Below are 26875 nucleotides of genomic sequence, written 5' to 3'. Positions count from 1 at the left end.
CCAATCAACATAACCAATATAAACAAAGCACCACTAACACTAGAGAATTCAGCACGAACATCACTAATCATAACTGCTAATGTTGATTGAGCATCGCCTGTGGGCCAGTGGCATTTTACAAATGCTACAAATTGAGACTAATTTAATTCTCCCAATTATAAGGTATTGGCACCATCATTTTGCATAATTCTATAATTTCTTGAAGTTTTATATAAGTGGCCATATAATTGAGGAGCTGAAGCATTCAAAGTTGATGCATGCTTTTCACTACACCTTACCAATTATTCCTAGTCCACTAATTCCTGGTTTCAATATTTGTGTTTAGTGAGAGAGGTAAGGAGGAATTACTCATTCTCTCGCCTCATTAATCGGTGTGAATTTTCACACTTCTTAATTTCTTTTTACAAAGAAATATTCAACACCTGGATAGAGATGAGCAATGGCATGACAAAATCGGACTGAGGAACACGTGTACAATGGAATAAATGTCCTGCTATAAGAATGAGCAAATCCCACTTTAACTTCAGGAGACATACTGTGTGTTTCAACAGGCTTGCTGTGTCCTGTACCTGTTACTGAAAAAAATCACTTTGGGATTACAGCAGCAGTTGTTAGAGGAGCATTCCAAGTGATTTATACCTTGTGCCTTTATAGGAAAATTCTGTTCCTTATTGCAAAAGTTTGAGAAATATCCTTGAGCAATCTCAACTCAGTCCTGCAGACATGAGAGGCTGATGAAACATCTAAAATGTGGGCCCTTCCTCTGAACACCCTTGAGGACCATCTTTTATAAACAGCATCAGTGGATGCCACACAGGTCCAGCCACATGCCAATGAGGCATTTTTTTCACAGCTCCCTCTGCTCTCCCTGCCAGATACAGCCAAGGCCCGATTTTTTTATGAGATCATCTCTGGGCCTGCTTGGAACTGACTCTAGCAGTTGTGCCAGAATGTATGGGGTTTAATGATGTTCAGAATTGCTTCGTGGCCAAAAGCCAGAGAGAATGATCCTTCACTCAGATACACTGATGATCCCGCACTCCTGAATGGGAAAGGGAGGGCGCTAATTTTTAACATATCCCTTCTGTTTTACACCAAGTCTCATGCGATTGTGGACTTGAAAATAATGGCATTTATTATGAGTGGCTAAATGTCTTCTGTTATTTATACCTCACCAAACAAGGTGCACACTGGCATGTGTTTGGAAGGTATTGGGAGTTTGGGGCACGTTTTCATACTCTGGAGACAAATTTGGATGTTTAACCTGAAGCTAACAGCTTAGAACAGGAGAACGATGGTATTTAAAGAATGATCTAATTACTAACAAAACGGAGCTTTCAGAGGGAGAGATTATTTTAACTTGATCTGTGGTTTCTGTGCATTAAAATTAATTAGTAAAGTGTTTTTAAAACTTTAGAAAGAGTATCATAAATACTTGAAGTTGCAGACTATGTTTTAAAATATATCTCAATTGTGTAGATTTGGAACATGCATTATCAGTAGAATTTTATTTACTGAAATTTCATGAAGACATTTAACATAATATTTTCCAAATAAAAATATTGCCACTGCCCGGTCTGGGTGGCTCAGTGGTTGGGGATCCACTTATGAACCAGGAGGTCATGGTTCGATTCCTTGTCAGGGCACATGCCCAGGTTGCAAGTTAGATCCCTGGTGTGGGGCATGCAGAAAGTAGCAGATCAATGATTTTCTCTCATTATTGATATTTCTATCTCTCCCTCTGCCTTCCTCTCTGAAATCAATAAAAAATATACTTAAAAAATAAAAATATTGCCAGTTAGTTTTACAGTTTCAGCAAAATTTTCGTATAACATTTGATACAAAGTTATCCAGAAAACTTATTAATCAGATCACACTGGCAGCAATAAACCTACAAAGGCAGCACTGCTTTGAGGAGTTCAAATAGAGTATTAAGTGGAGCTCTGCAATATTATTTGCAATATTGAAGCAAAAATCAAACTACTTTTTTATACTTTTTGTGGTGGGGTACCAGCCTTGTCTTGGCACAAAATGAACTCCATTACTAGTTATGTTACATCGTGAAAAGTCACTGTGTATAAATACATACACATACATATAACATGTGCATACATACACATATTTGATGTGAATTACATAAATATAAATATGTTTAGAAAAATGTCTGGCAAATACTACAAAATATTGACAGTTAATAAGTGATGGCACTTTTGAAAACTTTTTCAGTTTCATATATTATTCTCAAGTTCCTAAATGATTCTATATTACTTTTATAATCACTTTGATGTTAGATTTTAAAGTGAGTTTAAATACAAGGTAATCCCTCATATTCATTATTAAAATATAGAAATGGATGAATTTTAGTCAACTTGACTATGTGAATACTTAAGAATGCAGATGAAATAGTCACTAGTTCATTCATAATATTTATTTATTAGTAACATATAAGACACATATTATCTATATATATAAAAGCCTAAGCAACCACTTGACCATTCAACCATTTGACCTATGATACACACTGACAACCAGGGGGCAGACGCTCAATGCACAGGCATGGAAACATGGAACAAACTGATGAATCGCAGTGGGAAGAGGGAAGAGGGGAGGGTGGGAAGAGATTAACCAAAGATCTTATATGCATACTAGAGGCCCGATGCATGGATCATGCACCAGTGGGGTCCCTTGTCTTGGCCTTTGGGGATCGGGCAGAAATCAGTCTGGTGCCCCTTGAGTGTGGCTCTTACACACAATACCACATGCGGGCGCGCATACAGTGCACTTGAAACTTCGTGGCCCATGCGCAGAAATTGGTTTTCGGCCTGGGCGAGTCTATTTTGAAGAAGTACTATTGAGATTTGGCTCTGTTGACTAATGAGTTTGCCGACCACTGCCCTAGAGGTCCCAGATTGCAAGAGGGAACAGGCCAGGCTGAGGGACCCCACCGGTACATGAACCCATGCACTGGGCCTCTGGTCTATATATAAAAGCCTAAGCGACCATCCCACCATTTGACCATCTAACTGGCAGCTAAGACAGGCACTGACCACCAGGGAGCAGACACTCAAGGCAGAAGCTGCTGAGCTGTGGTGACTTGGCAGCTGTGGTTCTAGGATGATACACTGGAACCAGAGAGCACAGAGCCCGATTCTACCCTTTCGCAACCTGGGACCCCTTGGGGGATGTTGGAGAGCCGATTTTGGCCTGATCCCCACAGACCAGGCCGAGGGACCCCACTGGTGCATGAATCTGCACCCTGCCTCTATATAATATAATTTGGAATGTGTTTCTATTGTTTCGGATCAGGGAACAATTGTTTTAACTTCTTAATGTAAATCCTGAACATCCGTGTCTTCATCTACACCAGAGCCACTTGCTAACTTCACTATCACTGTTCCAAGTGTGTTCCATTTTATAATATTCCTTTTTTTTTTTTGAGCTGCAGCACTTCTAAAATTGTATGATGTTGCTACTGATAATGTGTGTCCAAGTATACAAATTCTCATTAGCAGGATATTCTGACATTTCCCTGAAATTGTATATTTGTGGTCAGCACAATGTAAGCCCTTATTGTATTTCTTTCTAAAGCTAGTAAAAAAGATATAATTAAATTGATATCTCATATGGAAGTCATGTCCCCAAGAATTGTTACTGAGTATAAAAGAAGCTTTGAATGGGTCATCTTCATGTGTATGTGTGTGGGTATGTGTGTGTGTATACTGTAATATTGTGATTGCCACTTAGTTTTACACTGTGATTTATAATAAGAAATATATATTTGGTCTTTGTCCTTTCCAGGTTTCTCGCACAGATATCCTAAAACCCTTGACATTTCTTAGGCGGTGAAAGAGATCAACGCGTCTTTTGTTATGTTAATGAGGTTACATTTGGATCTCACCTAAGGGTGGGGTTGGTTGCCTGGAGACTAACTTTAAGATTGGAAGGTTGAGGCTGAAAATTCCAACTTGCAGGCAGGGAGACAAACTGGAGGTTGACTTAACAGCCAATGGCAAATGATTTCATCACCTTGCCTATGAAATGAAGCCTCATAAAAACCAAGAATGGGATTCAGTGGTGAACACCTGGCTATTGAAAGAGAATATCATGCCTGGAGAAGGCATGGAAGCTCGCTCCTTTTCCCCACACCTTGTCCTGGGCATGTCTTCCACCTGGCTGTTCCTGAATTACATCTTTTTATAATACACCAGTAACCAGCAAGAAAAATGTTTCTTTGAGTTCGTGAGCTATTCTAACAAATTAATCAAACCCAAAGAGGGGGTCATAGCTATGATTTATATAGCTAGTCAATCAGAAGTGCAACTTCTGTTAAAGTCCAAGGAGAGAGTCACTAGAACCTCAGATCTATAGGTGTAGTAGGTCAGAAGCACAGGTAATAATCTGGGCTTATGACTGGCATCTGAACTTCGATGGGGCCAGGGGAGGGAAGCTTTGTAGGACTGAACTCAACCTGTGAAACGGATGTTGTCTCCTAGTAGATAGGGTCACAATCAAATAAACTTGTAAGACACCCAGCTGGTGTTCCAGAATTGATTGGTGTTTTGTGGGAAGACCCTTACCCCCACCCCCAACACGCAAAATTCATTAGATACATAGATACATATATTTGTACATATATATGTATGAATTGTTTAGATGAATGGCATGATTATTAGTATATTTTCTGGCAAATTTTCTCTCCAAATGATATTTTATTGTGTAACAAAGTAATTAAGAGAGAAAAAAACTGTTCTAAAATTGTGCATTAATTAGTATGATACCAGATTTATAACATTATTAACATTCTTTATACTTTGTACTTTCATTTTACGCTTTTATTTATACTTTCATTTTAAAACAGCATTATGATTTTAATTTTTGTATCTGTAAAAGGAGACAGCTTCATTAAATAAGAGTTTAAGTTTTAAATTTTATACTTGTAGAGTATATAAACCGATTTTAAACATAAAATTACAGGGAGCTTAAAATTCTTGGAGGATCACTGAAATTTGTGATATGGTTATTTTCTCACAGAAAAAAGATTAATTAAGGCTGAATTTAGTTACAATGTTAATTTACTGTGTGGCAAAATATTTCAAGATATTTAGAATCTTTAAAAATGCATAGCTATTTAATAAGCAAATAAAACTCTGTTTGAGCCTCCTAATCACTAATGCTCAAACAATAAATGTGATTTTTCAAAGAAAAATGTTAAAATTATTATTTAGAAAAAAAGAAAGAACTCTGCTAGAATGTCTACAATATAAGATGACTCACTTATATTTTAAGGGCACTTTTAAATAAAAGAAGACTCTTTGTCTACTATTTTAGAATAGAACAATGAAAATGTTATTTTTAATCTGTAAAGCACATATATTGTATTGCTTCAGATTATTCACGTTTGCTATTGAGGACAAAGAAAGCAGATGGGTCTGATGAAACTCATGAGATGTGTTAGAATCGGTAAGTAGTTGTTGAGTAGTGCACACGTTTGAAAGGAATGAAAGGCCAAAATGTATTTGAAACACCAGAGACACTTAATATACATGAGAATCCAAACATAAGAGACACGAAATGGTCATCAGGCATTAAATATATTTGCAGCCTCTAAGGCCATGAATAATTATGATACACTACATATACATGAGGCATGTGAGCCACATAATAATCAGGAGGCCTAATTAAGCTCAGTGACATTCTTCCTGGTGCCAAGTGTCCTCTTCCAGAAGCACGTAAAATGCAGAGCTGCTCAGCCATGAGGGAGGACAGCTGTGGTCAGAGACTCACCTAGCAACTATCAGATGGAACATGGGTGTATCATTGGTCCCAAGCCTCCTCTACACAATGAGGAAGGACATGTAAAGAGTGTACATCCAGGATGTGTGTGATTCTTCTGCTCTACTTAAACTGTATCCTATGTGTAATAAGTTAGCTCATCTATTTTTTTTCTTTTTGTGTGTGTGGGGGTGATTTTTAAAGTGTGCATTTAAAATGGATTTTTAAGATATATTTTTATTGATTTCAGAGAGGAAGGAAGAGAGAGAGATAGGAACATCAATGATGACAGAGAATCATTGACTGGCTGCCTCCTGCACATCCTCTACTAGAGATGAAGCCTGCAACCTGGGCATGGAGCTCTGACCTGGTTCATAGGTCAATACTCAACCACTGAGCCACACCAGGCGGGCTCAAATGGATGTAATAAACCATACAATGCAAGCCTTTCAATTCCGTCTATTGAAAGTTTCTGTCAGGCCCTGGCCAATTTGACTCAGTGGATACAGTGTCGGCCTAGTGACCAAGGGTTCGGGATTCAATTCCAGTCAAGGTCATATATCTTGGTTGGGATCCTGCAGGAAGCAACCAGTCCATGTGTTTCTCTCACATCAATGTTTCCCTCTGTCTTTCCATCCCTCTTCCACTTTCCCCAAAAATCAATGGAAAAATATCTTTGGGTGAGGATTAACAAACAAACCAAAAAAGTTTCTGTAGGGTATCTCTAGGATAGCTTGCCAGATAGTATATCGGATACTACCAGTAATTGCCTTCATGACAAAATTAATCCGTGTTCTAGCTCAGGCTTTACTATAAAAAGAAAAAAAAAATATATCAGAGATGGCATTTCACTGCAATGTTTCTTTATACTTATAAATGAAAGGGAAGTTTGCTCTGCAATATATATTTTTTTTCCATTGAAATGTAGGTGTTAATCTGGGTGAGTATCTGAATGTGAGGCCTAAATAGAAATAAGATTCTTGGGTAATCACCTTATAAAGATGGCCATTCAAATGTAACTTACTCCAAAAGACAATTGGACGTTTGATATGGGAACTTGACTGAGAGAGACTGAGATGGATCCTAAAACTTGAGGCAACAAAACCTCTCATCTTTGACGGGTCTGTCAGTAGGATTTAAATTTACCATTAGAGAATTTTCCTTTGACTTTTATCAGGGATTTCTGAGAAGACTAATTGAGATCCCCTTGGGGAAATTTTATTCAATGAGTGTCTCCACCTCAGGGACATCAATGCATCAAAAGCATTGCAATTTGCACTCTGATTGGATTGAACAAGAGCCTTTGTTGTCTGTAAACTGAGGTGGTGAACTTGGAATCTCAACCTTTCAGGCAATGCAGGAATGTAAAATTCTAGTTCTATTTCTAATAAAAATGTAAATAGACTTACCATGTTCACCTACGCTGACCTGACAACATATCTGTATATGAGATTAAAAAACACTCACACATTTATAGATTGATGTTTTTCTATAGACTTTCCTATAGATTCCAATGCATTTCCTGAAAGTTTTAAGAAAAACCTCACAAACTTCTGTTACCAGAAGTTATATATCTGTGGATTTCCAAATCTAGATTCTCTTGTAAGTTCACAAAACATTTTTATAATAATCTCTCCACCCACACCTTTATTTCCATTCCAACTGATATTTAAGAAATCTTATATCAATAAAATTAGTATTTGGAAAGTGAACATAAAATGAAAAGAGATCTCCACCCAAATATATTTGTTTTATTTTTTAAAATATGTTTTTATTGATTTTTTTTTTCTTTTAGAGAGAGAGGAAGGGAGAGGGACCGAGAGACAGAAACATCAATGATGAGCGAGAATCATTAATCGGCTGCCTCCTGCAAGCCCCCTACTGGGGATCCAGCCTGCAACCTTGGCATGTGCCCTGTCCAGGAATCAAACTGGTAAACTCTTGGTTCATACCATCCAAATATTTTTAAAAGAGTTATTTGTATCTATTTAATTACTTTTATACTGAAAATGCCTGTGTGTATGTTTTTATGTGTATTTGTCTTTATTTTTAAAATTTGTTTGAATTTTAAAAAAATTTAAACATGCTCCCTACCAGGAATCAAACTCACAACCCAGGCATGAGCTGACTGGAATCATCAAACCAGCAAGCCTTAGGTGCCTGGGATGATGCCCAACCAAGTCAAACCAGTTGGGCTGTTTATTTTCTTTTTGAGTAATGTGTACATTGTCTTGTAAGTTACTTTTTTCATTTAATTTATTATTAATATGCTTTCATATTAAGAACATTTTCATCAACATCAATTTTAGTGTATAAATGTAATTCAATGTTTTGTGTAAATAGATTATTTCAATCATTTATATAAATAGAATTTGAATTAAAACTACCACTTTTCAAAATTCTAGGGTTAACTATTTGTATCATAGCTTATATGAATCCCTGTTAGGTTATACTTGATGACCCTGTGCTGTCTCTAATAAATTTTGAATTGTTCCAAATTTTCATATTAAATGAGAAATATAATGAACATCTTTAAGGATAATATCTTTGCACATAATCATAATAATTTGTTTAGAATGAATTTCTACATTTAGCATTGCTTGAACTAGGATGAAACATTGAGCCGTTTATTAATTTTTATGTCTTACTCAATGAATCTTTCATTTATAAAGTTTGGCCATTTTGTTTTTTAGAGCATTAAAAAAATTCTTATCCCTTTTTGACTCTTAAAATCTCTTTATTCTGAAATATGTCTACTATGTATGCTAAAATACATTCTTCAAATTTCTAATTTGCCTTTATTTTTTGTTTTTTTGTACAGTTCAATTGACAAAACCTTTGATCTGTGTATCTCTCCATTTCTGCACATCCGTGTATACACGTATTGTCATTTAAAAAAAAATCTATCTGCACCTTAAACTACTGTTTATGAATTTCTACTAATGTTTGATTGGGCTCCTATGATCCAGCCTGAATCTACCTACTAGTGTTATAGGCACCTCTCACGGACACCAGAGAGGAGTTACCACAGGACAGCTCTGGGAGCATAACCTCGATCAGTTAGTATATGAGAGACCTTGACTGCGTTGTGAAAAGCAAATTTATTAAAGCAATTAAAGCATGCATCTTACGGAAAAGGAAAGCAAACAAACCTATACACCTGGCTCATGAAGCACAGACATGCTCTCAGCTAATCTGAAGAGAAACTTGGGTGTGAGTCCAAGGCGTTATATACCCTTTTGTCTATAGACTTCAAAATTCCTCTGCTGACTATTTTGGTACAGGTTAATTCTCAAGGTCCCCCCTCCTTTTTTTTTTTTTTTTTATTTATTTTTTTATCTTGTTGTAGCCTTCCCAGGATTCATGAAAAGCACCTGACAACTTCATCTTGCTAAGTCTTGAACTCCTGCCTTCACTGCTTAGGAAGTAAAAGGGCCCTTTTTTCCTTTCCTCCTTCCCTCTCCCTTTTTGCATTCCCTTCTTAGGGAGGTTTTTTAACCATTTGCTCTGGTGTCCTAGGCTGGGAAGATAATGGTCTGCTAGTTACAAGCTGGCTGTAAATTGCCCACACTGTTTGGCCTTGTTTTAATTTTCCTGCCTCAGTTAAACTATTCCCCCTGCCCTGAAATCTTGTAACAGGTTTATCTAGCTCCAATGGTCACATTCTATTTCCTCCTTCCTTTCACACCTTGCACTGTCTGCCTAATCCTGTTTGCAACTCCTCTCACTAGTCTTGGTCTTGCCTGTTGTATTTGGTCAAATCAATGAACATGTTAAGAAATTTTGTTACTCCAGGATTTATTTCTTTTCTCACTTGTCTCTCTGCTTAAAATATAATCATACCTCAAATATTTCTGTATAAATGTTACTCTCTCTTCAAGTTCTTTAATAATATCCTTTAAGTGATTGATTATCTCTTGCTAAGACTCAAATTATAATTAATTGATCATTTAACATTTTCTTTTATTTTGTGACTCTCTCAATTACAGGATATAGTGCCTTCAGTCTTTTATCATGTTTAATTGTATCTAACTTTATTTCTTCTGTTATTTTTTATTTATTTGCTATTTATACAAAATTATTATTTAGTTTTTTCCTTGCCGTTTCATAAGCTGTGATATCAGAAGCTTTATCTTCGTATATGTCTATGCCCCATTATTCAAAAAAGAATATACTTTGCTAAATGCACTCGTGATTTTTTTAAAAAATAGAAAAATAAGTTCAATAATTATATTTAACCTCAAAAATTATGGTCAGGGGGTTTAAATAATGAATAGCCTTACTGAATAATAGGTGAGCTTTTGATGAATTCTTTAAGAACAGTTAAAATTATCTAGTTCATATGTTATTCTTTTGTTTTTTATCCTATGCTGATTTTTGCCACTTATGATTTACATTTCTACATTAATTTATTCAAACAACATACAATAATATAGTTACATATTCTCTAGGAACTTCCATGAATAATATAAAAACACAGTGATTATTAATAATTACAATGAAATAGATATTTCTTATGGTGTGCTTATCTCACACCAAATACTTTTTTTTAATAATATATTTTATTGATTTTTTACAGAGAGGAAGGGAGAGGAGAGGGATAGAGAGTTAGAAACATTGATGAGAGAGAAACATCGATCAGCTGCCTCCTACACACTCCCCACTGGGGATGTGCCCGCAACCAAGGTACATGCCCTTGACTGGAGTCAAACCTGGGACCCTTAAATCCGCAGGCTGATGCTTTATTTACTAAGCCAAACCAGTTAGGGCCCAAATACTTTTTTATAACTATTTACTTTTTGTCATCAAGCAGATAATCTAAGATAAATATTATTATCCCTGTTTTTCAGATTAGAAAATTGAAGATCACAAAAATGTAAATGGCTTGCTTTACAGAACTAGAAATCCAATTCTAATGACTGCATTTTTTAACTTATATAGGGCCTCTGTTTTTGGTTTACCTTCATTTATGTTTCTCAGGAGATTTCATTTGGATAACATATTACAATGAAAACTTTCCATTAATTTGAGTATATTTCAAAGACTTTCAATGTGAGTCTTCTAGAAATGATCTCAACTAAAGTAAACTACAGCTGTATATAATAAAACTTATGAATTCAGATCCATCCGCAAAGACAATTTGGAAGCACCAGAGAAAACTATCATGATAATGAACTGTCCGGCTAGGCATGGCCCTTATTTCCTTTTCTGATGGCATCTGAGTTCACTTTGCCCTGAAAGATGTAGTCTTACAGTCACTGAAAGTATAGCTGTCACTTTGGCTTTAAGTCACTCTCACTGATATTTCAGTAGTTAGAGGAGCATAAGTGAAGCCTTCCAAAAGCCATACCCCTGAAACGACCTGCTTCTGAAAGCTCTGAATATTGCATTTTCCCAATTGGAAATCCATTAAACTGAGACAGAGGTAAGTGCATGCTGAGTGAAAATGATATAAAAGCTTAATAAGATAATAAAAGAAATCAGAAGGATCCTGAGACCTGTTGGAATGCCATTTGAAGCTGCGGAATTTGTTGTTGTTTGTATTAGAATTCATCCGGTACACTAGAAAGAATGGCATTTATTACTGAGCATTCTTTTATTTTTCAATTAATTTATTAGTGGCATCACTCTAGATGTTTCTGGATGCAAATTGTCACTTTTTCTCTTATTTCCTATTATTAATTCAAGCAGTTCTCAAAACTGACTGGTTATCAGAGATACCTGTAATGGTTCATCAAAAGAATGCAGATATTCCAACCCTGTTCACTAAGTCCTGGGAACAAGATAGTATATTTATGTATTTATATATACATTTATGTATTATGTAAAATGTATATATAGGCATAATATACTGCTCCTTATAAGTAATTAAAACACTCACACACACACACAAACAGTACCCGGCGTAAAGTACAATGGTTTGTTGTACTTACCATTTTTTCAATTTTACAAAGGTGTAAAAGCTATGCACATTCGGTAGATATTTTAATTTTGATCTTTTCCCTGTCCAATGATACATAATATGATATTCTCCCATAATGCTCAGCAGAGTCAGCCAACCAAGGCTCCTAGCCAGCCGTGCCATCACTAAGGTAAACCGCTGATCCTCTATAGTGTACTGTGTTGCCAGCTTATCTTGGACATTGTGTTTTGTGTTTTGACATTCCATCATGTCTACAAAATGCCCATCTGTTTTTCCTGATTCTGGTGAGAAAAAGAAAGAGCCAGACAATTACTCTTTAGATGAATTCAAGATAATTGTCCAAATATAAGCTAATGTAAGTATTCTGAGCACCCTAAAAGTTATTCTCGGCTAAGCTATGATGGTCAGTAGCCTAGGTGTAGTAAATGCATTTCTGACTTCTGATATTTTCAACTGAACTTGTGGAGCATCTGCCTATAGCTTTTCAGCTTTCTTCACTGATGTCTAACTATGTACTAAATGAAATCTACTTCAGGTATAAAAATATCAACTGACTTGCAGACTAAGGAGAAAGACAAACAGATGTTGCTTTTTACCAATAAACAAACAAACAAGCAAACAAATAAATAAATAATAAACATGAATTCTATAACCAAGGCATGGCTCAAATGCTAAGCATCACAAAGGAGGAAAGTGTTTCTGTATTCTAGACCACTGTACTAGTAGCTTGACTAGTTCCCCTCTCTCAAAGATCTCTAGGAGAACAACCTCTACATGCCATAGAGACTGTTAATTTCTCAGCACGCTACTTCCCCTAAAGATGCTGCATAAACACATAAACATTTCCCACAGAGGACTTTCTACACAGACATTGAATATCTCAACTTTTGATTGATTTCTATAGATTATGCCTTTCTGCCAACAATAAGAGCTTTTGCTTCAATAAAAAAAAAAAGCTATATAGCAAGATGTGCAAAAGTACAAGCTTTCTTGGCCTGGCTAACTCACCAGATAGATGGTGTCAAGGCCAATTTCCCCCATTTTCATGGCTTCTATTCATGGCTGGCAGAAAGGTAACTACAGATGCTTTGAAGTTTCCAGCACAATAACCTACGAAGGAAATAGTAAGAGAAGGAAGGAAGATGAAGGCAAAGCCAATTATTAACATTTCTAATTCATGCTGCTCAAAAGTGATCAACTATTTTCTTTATAATATGAAGTTTATAGATATAACAATACTTTAAAAAATATATGCCCTGCTTGCCAATGATACAGAATTTTTGGACTGGAACCTAGATTCTTTGTCTGCTGGAGTTGAAGAAAGAAACCATGGACAGAAGGTGGTATAGCAAAGGTGGAGATTTATTGAAGAACAAGTACAGACTCCCAAATCGGGAGGGAAAAGGGTCCCACAGACTTCCTGTTTCCATAATTTGTAAAGGCTGCAATTCCTGTGTCCTGATATCTCCTCTGATTGGTCAATATTCCCTTTCAAATTGGTTACTATAGTAACTCCTGAGGCCCTCCTCCCTCATTGTCCTCCTATGCCTTCTGGGCTATCTTCCTTCTTCTTTATTTTGTAAATATAGATCTGTTTTGGCTACACCCAGTTCCCTTGTCTTATGGAAATGTAACTGTTGCTGCTTCCTTGTCTTATGTAAATGCAACTGCATCTGGCTTCCTTGGGTTCTGGAGATGTATCTGTTGCTGTTCCCTTGTCTTATGGAATGTACCTTCTCCTAGTCTGTAGCCTGTTTTTTCCATGGACCCCTTAATTTCTAAAGTTTCCTAAAACCTGTCTTTTTCAAAAATTCCTGTTTCACCAACATTAATATAAACTAGAAATGTTAATGAGAGGAACTTCAAAAGAAAATAATCCTGCTTTAAAATTTGCAGATATGTGAAGAAGGTAACACAAGGAAAGCAATTATTTTTTTCTTAATATCTTTATTGTTTGATTCCCTTCATGTAAAGTCTGCTCAAGTTCCATTAAGTTGACAGCCTAGACTAATGCTTCAGAATCTTTTGGCTAATTCTATATAAGCATAAACCTGTGCATTAAAATTAATGGGAGTTCTTAGAGTGGATCAGGCAGGAGGAGCAAGACCTATTAAATCCTGAACATCATGACAGCAAGGGTTAAAAAAGATTGCTGAAGATTATTGAAAAAGAGAAGAGATGGGGAGTGGGTGGTCCAACTGTGATTTATTATTAGTAATTGTTGTGCCCAGATTTCAAGGTTCCCAAGAGCCCACCAGGGAGCCAGCGAGTCCGATGCAAAAGCAAAGAGTCATTTATTTCAAACCTAGGTTTGGCTCCCCTGCCCCCCCTTACTGGCACAGCAGCAAGTGGCAGAGAGAGCGAGAACTCTGTGGAGAGAGGTTTTATAGGGGGTTGGGGTAAGGGGAGGAGAAAGGGCTGTGGGCCCTGCCGATTGGCCAGGCACAAGTCGGTGTCTTGTCACACAGGATGTGGTCATATCTATGGCGACTTCTCTTGATTGTCATTGGCCAGTTCAAAGAAGTCCTGGGTGTGGCCAGCAGCAGCTTGGCTTCCAGGAAGAAGCCTTGCTGAGCACATGGCCAAGGTAAGATGGAAGGCATAGCCCTTACCCTGGGGCAAGGTGGAGGGCGTAGCTCTTACCCCGGGGGCAAGGTGGAGGGCGTAATCCTCGCCCTTTCAGTAATAAACTTGGCCAAGAGGCCAGCAGGCCCAAGAATTAATCTCACCCAAGAGATCACAGTGACAGTTTCTCAGAGCTGGTTTTAAGCAGGCCAAATACTTCCTGAAGAGTCAAGGAGAGGTAAGTTCTGTGCAAACCATGACCACAGAAAAGTAGGTCAGTGGATCAAATGTTGAATTTTGAAGAGTGAGATAATGCCAAGGAAGATGTGGGGTTTGGGAATGAAGAACTATTTCTACAATGAGATTTAGTAATAAACTTGGCCAAGAGGCCAGCAGGCCCAAGAATTAATCTCACCCAAGAGATCACAGTGACAGTTTCTCAGAGCTGGTTTTAAGCAGGCCAAATACTTCCTGAAGAGTCAAGGAGAGGTAAGTTCTGTGCAAACCATGACCACAGAAAAGTAGGTCAGTGGATCAAATGTTGAATTTTGAAGAGTGAGATAATGCCAAGGAAGATGTGGGGTTTGGGAATGAAGAACTATTTCTATGCAATGAGATTAATTAGCATTGATAATATTGGTATGAGAATGACTTATCAATGGCATATCACCGAATGTAGAGACAGCATGTGTCTTTGATGAGAGCTCACTCTGCGCCCACCCCTGTTGGAGGTGGAAGCATTCTTTTTGTCACACTTCCCAGTGTCTTTGTTCCTGATCAGCCTCAGGTTTAAAACCAATGTGAAAAAAGAAGAGAAGCTGGGTCATGTAAACAAACACTGATACATGTTGGTACTTAGGATGACAATTTGTTCCCTGTCAGCACTTCACTGGCAACTTAAAGTTTCTTTTATGTTGGTCTTGGCAAGGAGTGAGCCAACAAAAGCTAAAACAATAGACTAAAAGGGGTAATGCATTATCCTTCATTGTGTAGCTGTATTTGTTTTTCCCTTGAGGTAGCCAAAGCTGCTGCAAAGGCAGGGATTGCTGAGCACTTGGTAAGCTGTCTACACAATGCCCAAACAGTTGTTAAAAAGCTAAACAAAATGATGTATTCAACTAGTTTCTGCCCAAGGACAAACTAATGTTTAGCTGATCTTTACTATCAGATTACTCCCAGAGTAGAATCAAATCAATTAAAAAACAACACACACACACAAAAAAAAAACCCATGAGTGCAATATATGCGTATTCCCCAAGCTTATTTAAAACAAGGGTTATAACTGATTTGGAATTGTGTAGACATTAGTTTAACTCTACATATTGAGCAAAGCTTCCCTGGAGAGGAAAAGAAACAATTTATAAATAAATCAAGTTTTTACTAGGTGGAAAATCCCCTCAATTCAATCATTTTTACTTTGAAAATTATTAATCAGATGCATGCTTACTATATAAGGTTATTTCATGAGCATAATTAAATACCTTAATTTCTTTATAAGGCTAATTATTGAGTAAAATGAATAGCACATTCAATATTTTAAATGAAAGTATAGTTGAGCATGTGTTCTATTTTTGAAAATTGTTGTTTGCTTATATTTCCTTTGGCATACAATTTATAAAAATTAAATTGATGCACGGGGTTCTTTATCTTGTATATGGATTTTAAAATAAAAAGAGAGTATATAAAAATAGAGGTTCTGTATATTCCTTTTAATTTATTTGAAAAAAAAATATTTTTATTTAATTACAAATTGAGTCCTTAGGTACTTTATTAAAAGTCCCCATTGACTTCTATGAAGCCTGAACTTACCCAGACTGTCAGCATAAAATGCTAAAAAGTACAATGAATCAAAGTTATGAATTAATAGGTATGTAAATCAGGAAAATGCAAGTCAATAAGAGCACGATTTCCTTGCACAGAGTTACTTCTGAAAGGCCCTAAGTTCAAAGTTACCCTTTTTTCTTTTCTGAAAGTTATGATAATTAACTAAAAAGAACCACTTTTGGCAGTGGTTTGAGCCTATTATTCAGATATTCATCACACATAATGAATGAGCTGAGGGATTTTTCTCCAATGTTACAATTAATATTCACCTTTGCATGAACCTTATGCTTAGATAAATATCAAAAAAGAAAAATTTCAGGAAATGACAAAAAGAAAAAAAAAATGCCCAACATGTTTCTTTTAAGTCCCTGGTTGTGGGGATATTAACTACATCAACAATGTGATCATCAGTGACATTATTCCTCCAGGGACACTCATGCTGTCTAACTGACTAAGAGAAGGCTTTCAAAGAGCCAAACCTACTTAGCGCAGAGAAAGCCTTGCTGGGAATTCTTGCTTAATAGACATATCTTCTCCTTTACCAGGAACTTGACTTTTCAGCACAACTTTCTATCAGATAGAGCCTTCCAAAACATCTAGGTGGGTCCGCTTGTGGAGGGTCAGGAAGAATGAGTGCAAAATGCCATTCTGAAGTGCCACGCTGAAATTTACCTTTTCATAAACATTATTTACTTCAGGCTATGCCTTATCCTTTCTAAGCCTGCAGGTAAATCCATTCAGAACATTTTCCTTCACTAAACTAAAGGGCCTGGGAAGAGCAGGGTTTGCGGGAAAGTGGGTTAAAATGCACCGAAAATAGAGAGGAATGGCTTTGTAGGGACACTTTTTATATTGCATAGTTTTGCTAATTCATAATCTTATATAATAAAAGGGTAATATGCAAATTGACCCTAATGGCAGAACGACCAGAACAAGTACTAGACCAGTCATTATGAGGCGCACTGACCATCTCTTAGTCCCTTTCCCCTGGCCGGCAGGCTCCGATCACCCGAGTGCGAATGGGGAACCAGGGGTGGGTGGCAGTGGTGGGTGGGGCTGACTGTGGGCAGCTGGGGAAGATGGCCCTGATCACAGGCCAGGTCTAGGGACTATACTAGCACATGAATTTCATGTGCCGGGCCTCTAGTGGAAAGATAAAATATTCCACACCTGAATTATAACCCCGTAGGAGGTAATGTGCAGTTGTAACCAAGGTGACATGGTAAAAATGATTGGGAAAATAGACATTTTGGGGGAGAGGGGGTGCTAACAGCCTGACTCTGTATCCCTAACGCACATTACTGTTAGCCTATAGTCCAGTCACTGCCCCTTCCTTAATTATCTGGTCTTGCAAGTCCTATTTACCTAAATACTCCAATTTTACAGAGGCCATAAACCATGAACAATACAACCCCTCCCCCCTGAGGGGGTTATCATCGCTGGCGCCAGGCCAGGCCTTTAGGCGTGGTCTCACGGCCCTTATCCCAACACACGGAGCTTTTTGCAAAGCCCCAGAAAGGTCTGAAAGTCCCATCCATTTTGGGGAACAAAGAAACCAAAAGGTATAAAGGGAGAGCTCCCTCCATTACTCAGGATTTGGAGAGGAACAGTCTCCCCTGAGTCACTGTACTAGTACATTTGAAACATCTGAAAATAAATGAGTTTTCCCTGTATCTCTGGTACTCCTGCATATTTTTTGGTTGCCTGGTAAATTCTGCAACAAAAGCAAGGTGAGATAATTGTGAGGTGGCATAATAAAATAGCTAATGGTTGACTAGCATTAGTTCTATTTTGTAATATGATCTCATTATATTTATACGAATTAAAAATACGTGTGACTAGATGACTTGTAGTAAAATTCATAATGGTAATATATTTACTCATTTAGTTCTTTCTGAATTTTCACCCTTGCTCTGATCCTATTTAAACAGATAATTGACATTTCTTTCTTGTCTTAAAGAAAGTGTGTGGTTAAGTGAAAAGTACAAGTTTGCTAAAACAGTCTCACCTTCGTAAACTGTGTGATATATAATGCTTCAGCCCATTGACAAGATCATGTACAGTTTCTTAAAAGTAGAATAAAGAAATACAAGGGGATCCCTAACCGGTTGGGCTCAGTGGAGAGAGCATCAGCCTGAGGACTCAAGGGTCCCAGGTTTGATTCTGGTCAAGGGCATGTACCTTGGTTGTTGGCATATGCCCAGTAGGGAGTGTGCAGGAGCCAGCTGATTGAGGTTTCTCTCTCATCGATGTTTCTAACTCTCTATCCCTCTCCCTTCTTCTCTGTAAAAAAAATCAAATATATATATAAATACAAGGGGAGAATGAAGGACTAAAAGAGATTCAGCCCAGTTAAGGGAAGATAGCATTGAAGGACTCAGACATGGTGAATATCCATCTCCTATTCCCTGGTATTTCTTCAGGAAGTTCATAAACCAACCAGCAAGAATATTGTACAAGGAGGTAACATGTACCCCCTGTGCTTCAACTGCTGCACCACTACTACTGCCTCCTGACACCCAGCTAAATCTACAATGGAAATCCTCTGACTTGGGAGTTGACTACAAAAAATAATAAATTGGGTCTGGTGGACAGACTGCATTGTGTGGTGTGCGGCCACTCAGCGCATGTGGCTACTAAGACAGCTCTTTTCAATGTTGTTCTGGAAAGACAATGAGGAGATAGATTCTTCCATTTGGTGACCATCAAGCAGAATGTTTCATTGTCCATTTGTTTTGTATGAAGATATAAGTGGAGGCATGGATTTACATAAGCACATAAGCAAGCAGTCACTGATTGTTTGGATGAATGTTTTGGATAAGTAAGAAAATGTTAGAAGGCTCAAAGAAAATGGGCTCAGAATACAAGTTTTAAAATTGTTATATTTGAATGCTAAACAACACACACACACACAGAGAGAGAGAACCTCATTGCAGACAGCAAACCTATTGACAAGATGAATTTCTATGAATTAAAATTACTAATTTGTTCTAGCACCTCAACTCTTTGTTCAAAGTCTTTGTGAACAAAGTATCTCTTGCAGCAGTAATGGGATTTATTCATGGGCTCAAAAGCATGGCTTTCCCATTATTATTGTTGACTTGATAGTTCCCACTGCTTGGTGCAAAATGCATCAGCAATTACAACCTAATACAGGCCTGATGCATGTAATTCATGCATGAGCAGGCCTTCCTTCCCCTGGCTACTGGTCCCGGCTTCCCTCTGGCAACTGGGCTTTCCTCACAGCCCCAGCTTTGTCCGGAAGGTCGTCCAGAAGAATGTCCAGTCTAATTAGCATATTATGCTTTTATTATTATAGATTCTGGGATCCTGATGTCATACAATGTCCTGGAATTGAAGTGACAGAGGGTAGCTAGGGACTGGGATGGGGGTTGAGGGCGTGTGAAGTGTGTGTGTGTGTGTGTGTGTGTGTGTGTGTGTGTGTGTAGGAGTGGGGGGATGAAATCTGGAACCCAACTAGGCGAAGTTACTAAGGTACCCCAGCTGGGCCGGGAAGGAAAAGAGACATGAGCTTTGAAATGTCTGAATGTTGCTAACATAGGCAGCTTGCAGACAACCAATCACAAGATAGTAAGGCCTATAAACCAATCCCAAGGATATTGCTAAGGCAGAAGTCTTTGAAAAGGCCAACTAAGAGCTAGAAAGCCTGTTCCCAACCCTTAAATTAAAAGGTATGTGCTTCCTCCTACCCTGGCTCTTCTCTCCTGCACACAATAGGTTTCTGTGGACTTATGGTCATCTGGGCTTCTACACATGGACTAATAGACTTTAATTAGCTTGGATGTTGTCCTGACCAGTTTGGCTCAGTGGATAGAGCGTTGGCCTGCAGACTAAAGGGTCCCAGGTTCGATTCTGGTCAAAGGCATGTGCCTTGGTTGTGGCCACATCCCCAATAGGGGGTGTGCAGGAGACAGCTGATTAATGTTTCTCTCTCATCAATATTCTAACTATCCCTCTCCCTTCCTCTCTGTAAAAAAATCAATAAAATATATTTAAAAAAATAATTAGCTTGGATGTTAAATTACTCCTGACTATAACATGGAAAGGAAACTCTGGACACTGGCCTGCTCCTGGAACCCCAGCTGCACCTTTTCCAGGACTGGCTTCTCTCAATAAACTTGGGTTCCACTAACCAATTTTGTCCATGACTTTATTCTTTGATTTCACCAGACAATGAATTCAGACTAAACACCCCCACATTTTGGTTTCAGAATGACCAACCAGCCTCTCGGTGGCAAATTGGTTTCAGTGGGACACAGGAATGAAGAGAAATTCTCCTTCTCAGGTTTTCTATCTCCCTTTCTGTCTTGCTTCTGCCATCACCATGGTTTTCCAAGTTATAAAATGTGCTACGCCATGGCTAGAATATCACACACAATATTATTGTAGATCAAGGAACTCAGGTTAGCAAACTGTGTCCAAGGCCCAAGGCCCATGGGATTCACTAGTGTTGAGTGTTTCCTTCCACATCCTGCGTGGAGTAGGGTTCCGTATCTGAAAGAGGAACCACACACAAATGAGAGAAAATTGACACGAGATAATTTTAAAATTTGGGGGGAACAGGTGGGGAAGTCCAGAAAGACTTCCACCGATGCTCAGGCCGCTCCAACCTTTTATTGATCTGGAGTAGCCCTTAGGGTAAGGAGGTTTCAATGACACACAGACTAGGTCATAGCATGACCCTTAGGCAGGCAAGTTCCAGTAACAGGCAGAATATCTAATCAACAATAATCACCAAGGGTTTACATAAGTATCTAAGGAATTAAGTGAACTAAGGTGGGGATGATGCTTCAGCTACCATTACCTAAATTAACTGGGTGGTTCCTAGATTAACTGGGTGGTATACAGCCCTGATCTTTGCTAGGACTTCAAAGGTTACTAGCTTTTGGGGGTCTCTGTCAATACTCAGCTAGTGAAGACAATAAATGGACTCCAGCACACTAGTTTTATCATGTACCCATTTATCAGAAGCAGTTGAGCTTATAGAATGGAGCTGTTCTTTAGAAGTCTGAGTCACAATGTCAGCTCTAAGATCTGGGGTTGGGGTGCTTTACATCAGGAAGCACTACATCTATTTGAACTAACTCCCTTTGTGACCCGAATACCAGGTATATGAATCTAGGATCCATAGAGAAGATGTGAGAATTGAGCTACACTGATACACCTAATGACCAACACGCAAAATATTTGGTACCTATCTCCACAATTATGGTCTCTAGTGTACTAGTATTCTAAGAAGGAATGCTTCCACTAAAATAAAACAGTGCCCCGTTAGTTTGGAATGTTATATGGCCATTCTTAACACTGAATGCACGGACAAACAAAAAACTTACAATGTTAACTAAGGTGACTGATTCTAAATATTAGGGAGAAATAATGATCAGCTGTGTTTTACAAGTATTCAATCACATAAAATGCAAGATAATCATTTTACTGATTTCACTTTTATTTTTACTCATGTTTCTGTATTTTATAATTTAAATTTTTAAATTTATTTTTTTTGAGAAACAATTTTGTATTAACTTGTGAGAGAAATTTTTGTTCTTTGGAGATTCTAATGGTGAGAGTAGGGTAAAAAAAATGAATGAGAACTAGAATAGGAGGATTACAATAAAATGCATTGTTTTGTATAATATACAAATTTCACATGATTTTTTTTTTAAATTCAGCTTTATTGAGGTATGATTGACGAATAAAATCTATACATATAAAAGCCTAAGCGACCTTACGACTGAACGACTGGTCGACCGCTCACTATGATGCACACTGACCACCAGGAGGCAGACGCTCAACACAGGAGCTGTTCCCTGGTGGTCAGTGCACTCCCACAGCCAACCTCCCATAGCTAGCCAACCTCCCCCAGTCCCTCCCCCCGGGCCGGCAAACCTCCTACAGTCCCTCCCCGCATCTGGCAGGCCCTGTCCAGCAGCCAGTGGGCCCCAACCGGCCCAGCCTCGATAGGCCCTGATCTCCGGCCAGGCCTAGGGACCCCACCCCTACACAAATTTCATGAACCGGGTCTCTAGTTGTTATATATTTAAAGTGTACATCATGGTGATTACATTGTACTCCAGCTACTGTACCCAGAGCACTGTTAAAATATAGCTCTGAGAGTATTGATCCTTGCTGTATTGCCTTGTCTACTCCCTAGAGGTTAATTTTTGCCCCATGATTTCAGTGGGCCCCATAGTAGATCAGAATAATAGACAATAGTCCTATTGAACAAATAATAACAAAGATGTCCATCTCTCTCCTTTTTTTTTAATTTTAAAAAGCTTTTGTTCTGTGAAGGATATCAATGCCACATTAGCCATGTATGTTGCAAATAGTTTCCAAGTTTATGTTTTACATGTGTTTCAGGAAGGCTTTTTTCTTGAATAAATTAAATCTATCAATTTTTTTCTTCATTTCGCCTTCTGACACTGAAGCTTGGTTTATAAACCCTTTACCATGAAATTGTAGAAATGTTCATTTCTATTTTCTTCTAACACATTGCTAAACCATTGCATTTTAGATTTTTTTAAAATCACCGTATCATACATATCATTCCACCACCGCTCACCACACTTCAGCTTCATTGAGTGAAATAAACCTGAGAAAAGTGAGAGGGTAAGAATATGGGATTGTTTGGAATCAGGTTTGTAAAATCACAGCATAAATATACTAGTAAGTCACATCACAAAGACCCTCCAAATGAAAAAGCTGGTTGTCCAGTTGTCTGCATCAAAATATACGATCTCCTCAATTTCTACTATAAAAAATATGAAGATCTACATTTTCTATCCTATGTGAAATACAGAGTCCTTTGTACTTTGGTGAACTTGAATTGTACGTGGAGAAGCACACCCACATACAGCTACAGCTCTGGATAGAGAAATGACTGGGAAGATGCAAGCACAAAAAGTCACTCTCAGGGTTTACATAGGACCGAGTGTGCGTCTGCATGTGTGTCTGTCTCACTACCTGTCAGGTACGATTTATTCACATGGATTTATTCACACGATTTATTTCAATTTGGATGTGAAAACCTCAGCCATACCATACCTGTTGTTGACCTTACAGGAACACCAAACCTCTGAACAAGAGATGGGACAACATTGTAAATATTTTTTGTTGTTTAGTTCTCTGACTTATTTTTTTTTCTTTCCTCTTTTTATTTGCTTAGCATTTGAGAAACAAGAAAAAAAATGAAGCTTTACTAAATGTCAGTCCTCAAAAAGGCTTTTTACCTTCAATTACTAGATATTTTTCTTCCACAGAGAAAGAAAAGTAAGTAGTTCTGCTCCTGCCTATAACCTCCATCAATAAACACAGTAATACAAACTTCTTTACATCTTAATAATTGCCAGGCTAGATTAACAAGCTGCTAATGTTTTGATTTACAAATTGGAGTCCCACTTGGTGTGCCTGGCCTTCAAGAAGATTGAGCTGTCTCCTCTATTCGCTGAAAGTAAGTAAATGACTGTTTATTCATTCCCTTGATTAGAAGGCTGCCCTCCAGCCAGATAAAAGAGGTTCCATAATAAATGTGAGACTCCCATGTTTTGTTTTGCTTTCTGAATTTAGAGCCAAGCATTAAAAGGAATTGGAGATTGATTTTTGTTCGGGGACTAGTGCCAGATAAAACAAGGAGGGAACGAGCAGACTAGTTTTGTAGGCATGAGTTCTTTTATAATGAGGAGAGGATTTGAGTTTTAATGTAATCGCAACTGGGTTATTCCAGGTGTGTGTGTGATGGTGTGTGTGATGGCGTGTGTGTGTGTGTGTGTGTGTGTTTGCCTGCCTTAATAGGGCTTCATTCATTCTCTCTGAGAGTCTGTAGGTCACTGTTGTCAAAGATCAAAATCTACTACATCTCACCCTGTTCTTGAGTCATTGAAACAAACACTTCATTTGAATCTTCTTGTATTGAGACCAACTCTGCAGCAATGTTGTGGGGATTACACACACAATCAAATAAAGGAGATTTCCATACATACATTATTAATGGGCATCCACACACTGTTTTCCTTTTCCTCTCCTCCTTCCCACCTTTTGGAGGGCTGTCGGGCTCCCTTTGCTTCATAATTTTGTCATACGGCATCTGGGTTACAAATCAATTTCTTCCCATCCATCCCCTCTCCTGCCTGAGGGACCATCTTGTATATCCTTTGACACGCAAAGGAGCTGCTCTGCTTCCCGGGCTGCTGACAAATTGGCCAATAATGGGAGTAATGGATGCAGCGGCTCTCTTGCTTCCCTCAGAGCAATTTACATGTCAGGTCTGAAGTGTCTCCTCTCCTGAATCCCGGGCTCAGAGGAGTACCCAGTTGTAGCTACTAATGGAGCTGCTAGTCCAAGTGCCTAAAGTCAACGGATCAATAAATAAAGGGATCTCAGTTGCTAAGTGTAAGTGCTGCACTTTGATCCATAGAGACAAGAAAGGAACAGGATAGACTGGGAAAGGGATAAAGGCCGGTGGTGATGATGTAACTGTGATTTAATATTTCAGGGCACATTCTCCTCTGTGTCCCACTGGCAGGTTGCTAACTGGATGCACCATAATGCTGTGACTTTAAATGCTGATGATATTTTGATGTTTCTGGTATATTCAACACCTAGCAGGGAGGGAAGGGAGTGTTCAGTGCTGTGATGTGGATTTGCTGTTTATTTCGTGTTTGCTAATTAATTCAGTCAATCCCAGAGAGAAGTTTGGCTTATTAGCGCAAGGGAGACTGATGTCTACATTTCCCCCCTCCCTTGTATGAATCTATCTCCGAATCGCCAACTTCTAGAGCTTTCATCCTATTTTCTCTTGACTCATAGGAACATGGTCTGATCTTTTAGTCAGATTACTGAAGGCACACTAGCCATGACTTTTACAGAGTGGAAAATTCTCAAAGTAGGAATTCAGTAATTCATTTGATCATTCATTAATTCATAGCATAAGAGAGAACAGCAGCTAAGTGGTAGGGCTCTGTGGACATTAATGGAATTGGCTTCTTTTGTTTTTCATTTCCATTTTCTTAAACGGGCAGTGTCCACATTGTTGTGGAACAGCCCCATCATGTATGCATATCAAGTTCTTCAGTTAATTTTATGAGCCTTCATGTTTCATGTCTTACTACTTTATTGCAGACATTTATGGCCCACACCCCTGAAGGCCAAGATCCATGCACTTCTTTACTCATTCTGTAAATATTTATGGAATGTCTACTGTATCTTCATGCTATGAACAAGACTAAGGTTACAATGGGTAACAAGGGCCAGACCTCCCTGTTCAAAAGGTGGTAACTTAGAACCAGTGGGATAATGCATGAGAACATCTCTAACTATTTAAAACAATGATAGAAATCAGAAATCCAAACGTTAATAAAATGCATATCCTGCCATGATGGATGTATAGATCTATAGAGTTATATAAAGAAGTAATTACTTAAAAATAAATACTGTGAGATGTAATCACAAGGTATGCTAAGACAAACATTTAACTCAGATTATTGACTTTTTCTTGTGTTCCTAAATCCAGCTTGTGTATTTATTTTTCTTATGTTTTACTTCTCCATTTCCTTTCCGATTACCTTGTCTTATGGAAACACACATATCGATGGACCCAAATGACCCAGTTTTACCAATTGTTTGCAAGTTGTCACTTTGATCCTTTTTTAATAAACTGTTAAACTTATATCTTATGTCTCCTAATTAATAAATTACAGGTGACAGGTTTATTAGCACATAATTCCTGAAAGTTTATGAGACTGTTATATAATAAAAATAACCTTTTTTTCGTAACTTCATTGGTTGAATCCAATCTCCCTATTCAATCAAGTAGTTAGTGGGTCTATAGGTGTGTGTGGGGGGGAGTGGGGGAATCATGCTATATAAAATACTTTTCTAACAACTTCAGAGGAGTCTACTAAGAACTCAAAAGAGGACAGCTCTCAGAAAGTCATCCTCCTATTAAATACCAGCCAAAAAAAAAAGACTTCTTCTGGAAACTTCTACCTAGCTTTCTAGGCCACATTCTTATTAGTGTTTCTCTTGTACAAATTAACAAAAGGATAGGAAACACAAATCAATCAGATCAATTTTGTTTTTATTTATTTTATTTTTTAGGATGCAATATGTGATAGATTAGAAAGTTTGGAGGAAAGGACATTTCCATAACTTTTCCCAGACTCTGCCCCCATTAGGAAAGGTTGCTGGGATGAGTCTCCTCTATGAAATGATGAGTTACAATGCTCTGAGGAATAACATCACACTATTGGTCACTGTCAATAGAATGTGATTCACACTCATTAATGTAAATCAGCCAAGGCAAATCAGTAAGGATCTTCTGTTAACAAAATATACTATAGAAACTTAAAAGAAAATCAGTTTCTCAATAGTCTCAAATAAGATGAGATTTCTTGTTTTTCGCTTCAGAACTTATTTTCACCATGGCTTAGAAACTTGGAACATGTGTGTTTTAATTTGCTTTGTTTATGTTTAAGTCCCTTTCCCACTTAAGTGTGAGATATCAAATCTTGAAAGAAAAACGAAAAACAGAGAGAAGGTAGAAGAGAAGAAAAAGAAAAAAGATATTAGAACAGTGGTTCTCAACCTTCCTAATGCCACGACCCTTTAATACAGTTCCTTGTGTTGTGGTGACCCCCAACTTCATTGTTACAAATTGAACATAATTAAAGCATAGTGATTAATCACAAAAACAATATGTAATTACATATGTGTTTTTCAATGGTCTTAAGCGACCCCTGTGAAAGGGTCATTCGACCCCCAAAGGGGTTGTAA

This window comes from Myotis davidii, unplaced genomic scaffold, assembly GCF_000327345.1.
Source record: "Myotis davidii unplaced genomic scaffold, ASM32734v1 scaffold442, whole genome shotgun sequence".
Classification (NCBI taxonomy): domain Eukaryota; kingdom Metazoa; phylum Chordata; class Mammalia; order Chiroptera; family Vespertilionidae; genus Myotis; species Myotis davidii.
The sequence above is the reverse complement of the archived record's forward strand: the minus strand, read 5'-3'. Positions refer to the sequence as shown.